This window comes from Muscardinus avellanarius (assembly GCF_963383645.1).
Source record: "Muscardinus avellanarius genome assembly, chromosome: 11".
In the NCBI taxonomy this organism is placed as follows: Eukaryota; Metazoa; Chordata; class Mammalia; order Rodentia; family Gliridae; genus Muscardinus; species Muscardinus avellanarius.
The window spans coordinates 58,753,643-58,760,360 of record NC_137797.1 but is presented as its reverse complement, the minus strand read 5'-3'; the positions used below and the strand labels follow the sequence as shown (position 1 = coordinate 58,760,360).

Genomic DNA, 6,718 nt, shown 5'->3' with positions numbered 1-6,718 from the left:
TATCTCTAGGTTTTTATTTAACTCCAATGGTTTATATATCTGCCTTTATAACAGTACTACACTGTTTCGATTATTATAGCTTTTTATGGTTTGAAATCAGAAAATATACATCTTCTATTTTTGTTCTTTTTTGAGATCGTTTTAGGTATCTAGAGTCCATATTCCATATTAGGATAGTTTTTTTTCTGAAAAATAAATAAATAAAGGTATGATAGTTTCACTTAAAAAATATTCTCTGGTAAGAAAGAAAGCAAAAGAAATATTGAAATGTTATCTTTAAGTCATCAAAAGCTTGGTATCAGACAAATGAAACTGTTTTGTGAGATTATCATTTTTAATTTTGTATAAATTGCTATAATACTAGATGTCAACCACTAAGCCAAGCATGGGAAGGAGGGATGGGAAGGGAACGGGGTGGGAATCGGGTAGGGGCTAATTGGGTGATGTGTGCATGTATGTCTACAAAAGTTTTTTTATCCCATTGATGTATGAATACAGTGCACCAATAAAAAAAAGTAAAAAAAAAAAAAAGAAGAAATCCAGAAAACACTCCCACTCAGGATATCCCACAAACAAAATACTTAGAAATAGACGTAACCAAGGAGGCAAAAGACCTCTACAAAGAACATTATAAAACATTGAAAAAAGAAATCAAAGAAGACCTTAGGAGATAGAAAGATCTTCCATGTTCTTGGATAGGTAGAATAAATATCATCAAAATGGCTATTCTTTCAAAAGTGATCTACAGATTCAATTCAATACCCATTAAATAACCAAGGTCATTCTTCACAGTCATAAAAACAATATCAGTCCTTAAATTCATTTGGAGCTGGGCGTGGTGGTGCATGCTTGTAATCTCAGCATTTGGGAGACTGAGACAGGAGCATCGTGGTTCACTGAGAGCCTCAACTACTTAATGTGGCCCTTTGCAACTCAATGAGACCCTGTTTTAAAATAAAGAATAAGAAAATAGGCTGAGGGTATTGCTCAGAGGTAGAATGTCCCTAGGTTCCATCCCCAGTACTGCAAAAAATAAAAATAAAATAAAATAAAAATTTATTTGAAACAATAGAAAAACCAGAATAGCCAAAGTAGTTCTCAGAAACAAGAAACATGTAGGAGGCATCCTAATACCTGACTCAAACTAAACTATAAAGCTATAGTAATAAAAACAGCATCATATTGGCACAAAAACTGACATGTAGACCAATGGAGCAGAATAGAAGACTCAGAAACAAACCCACAAACTTACAGCCAATTGATTTTTGACAAAGGAGCCAAAAAAACATACACTTGAAAAAAGATAGCCTCAAGCCAGGCGTGGTGGCACACACTTGTAATACCCGCGCTTGGGAGGCAGAGACAGCAGGTTCGAAGCCAGTCGCGCTGGCTTAAGAGACCCTGTTTCCACATAAAAAAGTATAAAATAGGTCTGGGAGTGTAGCCCGTGCAAGTGTAGCCCAAAGGTAGAAGGGCTTCCAGAAACCCCAGTAGCACCAAAAAGAAAATGAAAAAGAAAGAGAAAGAGAAAAAGAAAAAGGAAGAGAAAAAGAAAAAAGATAGCCTTTTCAACAAATGGTGTTGGCAAAACTGGTTAACCAAAGGCAGAAAAATGTAAATAAACCCCACTTTCTCACCCTGCACAAGAGTCAATTCAAGATGGATCAAATACTTGGAAATCAGACCAGAGACCTCACAGCTCCTTGAAGAAGGCATAGGTCCAACACTTCAACACATAGGCACAAGTAAAAACTTTCTCAATAAGACCTCAAAGGCATAATATATTAAAAAGTGGATCAATATGTGGAATTTCATTAAATGGAAGAGCTTCTGTACAGCAAAGGAAATTATCAAGAACCTCAACAGAGAGTTGACAGAATGGGAAATTTTTGTCAACTTTTCCTCTGATAGAGGACTAATATCTAGAATATACAGAGAACTCAAGAAACTCATGCTAAAAAAAAAATAACCCAATCAAGAGTGGGCAAGTGAACTAAATAGACACTTTGCAAAAGAAGAAATTCAAATGGCCAATAAATGTATGAAAAAATTGTTCTGTGTCATTAGCAATCAGAGAGATGTAAATCAAAACTACCCTGAGATTTCACTTAACTCCAATGGCAATTATTAAAAACACAAACAAGCCGGGCGTGGTGGCGCACGCTTGTAATCCCCGCGCTTGGGAGGCGGAGACAGGAGGATCGCGCAGGTTCGAGGCCAGCTGCGCTGGCGTAAGAGACCCTGTTTCAAAAATATAAAATAGGTCTGGGAGTGTAGCCCGGAGGTAGAAGGGCTTCCAGGAACCCCAGTACCACCAAAAAAATAAAATAAAATAAAAAATAAAAACACAAACAACGACTCAGCCCCTGGCAGAGGAAGTGATATCACAGGCCCCATGTGAGCGAATTGCAACCCAAGCAGCTGCCTGGAGAGAGGTAGCCTGGAGCACCACAGCTGCTGATCCACCAGGGAGGAGCAGCGGATGCTGCCCAGGACTGGGCCCTTAGGGAGGAGGAGGCGATAAGATGGCGGATGACCCCAGTGCTGCCCACAGACATGTGGAGATCTGGAAGATCAAGAAGCTCATTAAGAGCTTGGAGGCAGCCTGCGGCAATGGCACCAGCATATTATTGATCATTCCTCCCAAAGACCAGATTTCACTAGTGGCAAAAATGTTAGTGTTTGAGTTTGGAACTGCACCTAACATTAAGTCACAAGTAAACCGCCTTTCAGTCCTGGGAGCCATTACATCTGTACAACAAAGACTCAAACTTTATAACAAAGTACCTCCAAATGGTCTGGTTGTTTACTGTGGAACAGAAGAAGGAAAGGAAAAGAAAGTCAAGATTGATTTTGAAACTTTCAAACCCATTAATACTCATTATATTTGTGTAACAACAAATTCCATACATAGGCTTTAACAGCGCTACTTTCAGATGATGGCAAGTTCAGCTTCATTGTATGGCAATGGCACACATTTTGGCACACTCCAAGGAAACACAAGAAAAGTCCTGCACAATTCACTGTGAATCTCCCAAAGAAACATGGTAGAGGAGTTCAGCCTTATGTTTTGCTCATTTAAGAATGGAAAAGCGACATAACTATGTTCAGAAAGTAGCAGAGACTGCTGTGCAGCTATTTATTTCTGGGGCCAAAGTGAATGTGGCTGGTCTTGTTTTAACTGGATCAGCTGACTTTAAAACAGAATTAAGTCAGTCTGATATGTGTGATCAGAGGTTGCAATCAAAGTTTTTAAATTAGTTGATATATGCTATGTTGGTGAAAATGGATTCAACCAAGCTATTGGGTTGTCTACTGAAGTCCTCTCCAATGTGAAATTCATTTAAGAGATGAAATTAATAGGACAATACTTTGATCAAATTAGTCAGGATACAGGCAAGTACTGCTTTGGAGTTGAAGATATACTGAAGGCTTTGGAAATGGGAGCTGTAGAGATTCCAATAATCTGTGAAAATCTGGACATTATGAGATATGTTCTTCATTGCCAAGGCACAAAAGAGGAGAAAATTCTCTAACTCCAGAACAAGAGAAGGATAAATCTTATTACAGACAAAGAGACAGGCCAGAAACATGAGCTGACTGACAGCATGCCCCTCTTGGAATGGTTTGCTAACAACTATAAAAAGTTCGAAGCTACATTGGAAATTATCACAGATAAGTCACAAGAAGGATCCCAATTTGTGAAAGGATTTGGTGGAATTGAAGGTATCTTGCGGTACTGAGTAGGTTTCCAGGAAATGGAATACCAAGCAAGAGATGAATTTTTTTACCTTGATGACTACTAGGTAGTCGACATGGGTTCAGCAAAATGTGCCTCACCCTCCAGTATCCAAACCAAGTAGCATACCCATGGTCGAATCCGAACAGATATCTGCCTTACAATTGGAACATTTCCAGAACTTAATCCATGAGCATTGGATTACTGAAAAGAAAACCAAAATAAAGCCAGACCCAACCCTACACTTTGGTTTGTCATGGTGTCCGCGCAGCAGCCTACAATAAGTTCCTAAATGCCACTTCGGACTAATTTTAAAAAGAATCCCAGTTTTTACATTCACCCGATGGTGAAATTGGTTGCTCTTTTATTTTATGAAAAAAATGATTTTTTTAACCTTCATACATAGAAGCAAAAATATTTTAACTGCTGCAAACCTTCAAAAGTTAATAGAAATGAGATCATACTGGTTTGTTTCTTATTTTGATTGGAGAAAAATTAAATTGCTGCATTTCTCAGTGACCCATTTACATGCATTTTCAGCTTAGACTTCATAAGAAGAAATATATGTAGTGAAATGTTGGAACCATTTCTCTCTCGGTCTCTGTTCAATGTTGAAAGGGTGAGCTAATAGGAGGCAGTTTCAACCTCACTCCCTCACACCCCCTCTCCAGACTGTCAGTTTCAAGGATGCAGGTTTCCTTGCCAAGTCAAAATGATTCCCGAAGCCCTGGGGCATTCACTTCCATCTGTTTGACAGAGGCAGTTGTACCCAGAGTTTGGTAGCCCTTTGTATTAACTTGCTTTGACAAGGGTCCCTGTGACCTTAGCCTTCTAGAAACCAATTTGAGATGGATATGATGAACTAGAATGTACAATTTAAGTGGAAGCAAAGAAATTTAAAGATTACTTTATTTTGATTGGGTCTATCCTTGGAAAAGGGTCATGCTTCCTTGTGTTGAGTGACATGAGATTATGTGAATGTTTTTTTGTTTTGTTTTGTTTTGTTTTTTTGGTGGTACTGGGGTTCCTGGAAGCCCTTGTACCTCCGGGCTACACTCCCAGACCTATTTTTTACATTTTCATTTTGGAAACAGGGTCTCCTAAGCCAGCGCGCACAGCTGGCTTCGAACCTGCGCGATCCTCCTGTCTCTGCCTCCCAAGCACGGGGATTACAAGCGTGCGCCACCACGCCCGGCTGAATGTTTTTTTTTTTTTTTTTTTTTTAATGAACTGCAAGAATTCTCACAAGAACAACAGACATGTATGACTGAATGTAATTATAAACCCCTAATGGGGTTGGAGCATCTGTTTCAAATGTGGGACTTAAAAGCACCTCTCAGATAAGAAATTATGGGAGGATGTGGGGAAGGGCAGGGATGGAAAGGGATGAGACCCAGGTTCTGGCAACAGGGCATAAACCATATTGTATCCAAAAGTTGGCCTGAAAACCTGAAGCTTATGCTTCACACTGGACTGACTGTAAGTCAGACTTGAACCGGGTGATGCTCAAGGTCATGGTGTGCTTGAGGTAGTGACAGTGAACAAAGTATATAAGATGTGCCCAGCGGTAGCAATGGAAAAAAGCATACTGAATGGACTTTGAAAGACCAAAGGTTTTAAGAGTCAGCTGGTATCACCCCTACACTGACAAGGGTAGTGGGGTGCATTTGGTTTTCAAATTGTGTACTTTTAACACTTTAGTGCCTGACTGCTGTTCTTCACTGACTTGACTCAGTCACTCGTAGCTTTATTAGTCTGAACCAATTTTGTTCCCAGGTTACAGACCTGCCTATCATTCCAATAAACCTGTTTCATTTGAATGTAGGGAGTATGTCTTAAATGTAAAGCTTCTGGTTCTTACACTGTACTCTGAGGTCCAAATGACTATTTGATGTCTCAACCCCCATTGAGAAGAGTCAATTCTTCAGTGTTCACCAGTGTAGGAAGCTTCACTGGGACAGGCTTTGCTTTGGGCCCTGCTGTTTGTTTGCAGAGCACCCACGAGCGAGCAGACATGTTCTCTTCACACCAGTACCTTAGGGTTTTGCCATTGTAAATGGGTCTAATGTGATATGAAAAGACCAGAGAAATTGGATGTAAATTTACATTTTTTAATATGCTTGTTGTTTCAAATAATACATTTAGGGTATGCAGCTCCTTTTGTAGGTTTTATTTTTACTATTTAAGTTTGGAAATAATGCCAAATTTTTGTATTTCTTTAATCAATGTGTAATCTTCAGTGATACATATTGCATTATTTATTGATGTGTGTAGCAATATATACTGATATGTATTGCACTTACACATACAAATACATAAATAAGAGGGGGTAAAAACCATAGACTTTGCATTCTATACAGCCTCTGCAGAGAGATTCTAAGCAATGAAATCTTGGTGTTGTGATGTACAGAATTAGAGAAGAGTATTAAACCATATTTAAGAAAAAAAACATAAACAACAACAAATGCTGGAGAGGATGTGGAGAAGTGGGAACTCTAATACATTGTTGGTGGGATTGCAAATTAGTGCAACCACTTTATAAAACAGTATGAAAGCTTCTCAGAAGAATGGGAATGAACCTACCATATGATACCACTTCTGGGTATCTATCCAAAAGGATAGAAACCAAACTACCAAACTAATGCATAGGTATCTCTGTTCATAGCCACACAATTCACAATTGCCAAACTGTGGAGACTGCCAGGCTGTCCATCAACAGATGAATGGATTACAACACTGTGGAATATGTACACAGTGGAATTTTACTCAGTTATAAAGAAGAACAAAATTATGTCATTTGCAGGGAAATGGATGGAACTGGAGAACATTATGCTAAGTGAGAGTAGTCAGTCACAAATAGTAAAAAATTGGATGCTCTCCCAAATATGGGAGAGCTAGAGAGAAAATGGGTCATAGGAGAAACTCTAGACAAAAAAGGAGAAACCATAGATAAGCAAATAAGAAGACCTGAGGGGGATA

The 6,718-nt window shown here is 38.9% G+C and overlaps 1 pseudogene across 1 annotated transcript; it reads left to right on the top strand.

Moving 5' to 3' along the window:
• The first annotated feature begins 2,525 nt into the window (after window positions 1–2,525).
• On the top strand, window positions 2,526–3,806 carry LOC308270346 (eukaryotic peptide chain release factor subunit 1-like; annotated as a pseudogene). The gene has a single exon. The product of its transcript is annotated as a eukaryotic peptide chain release factor subunit 1-like (transcript).
• Window positions 3,807–6,718: the final 2,912 nt, after the last annotated feature.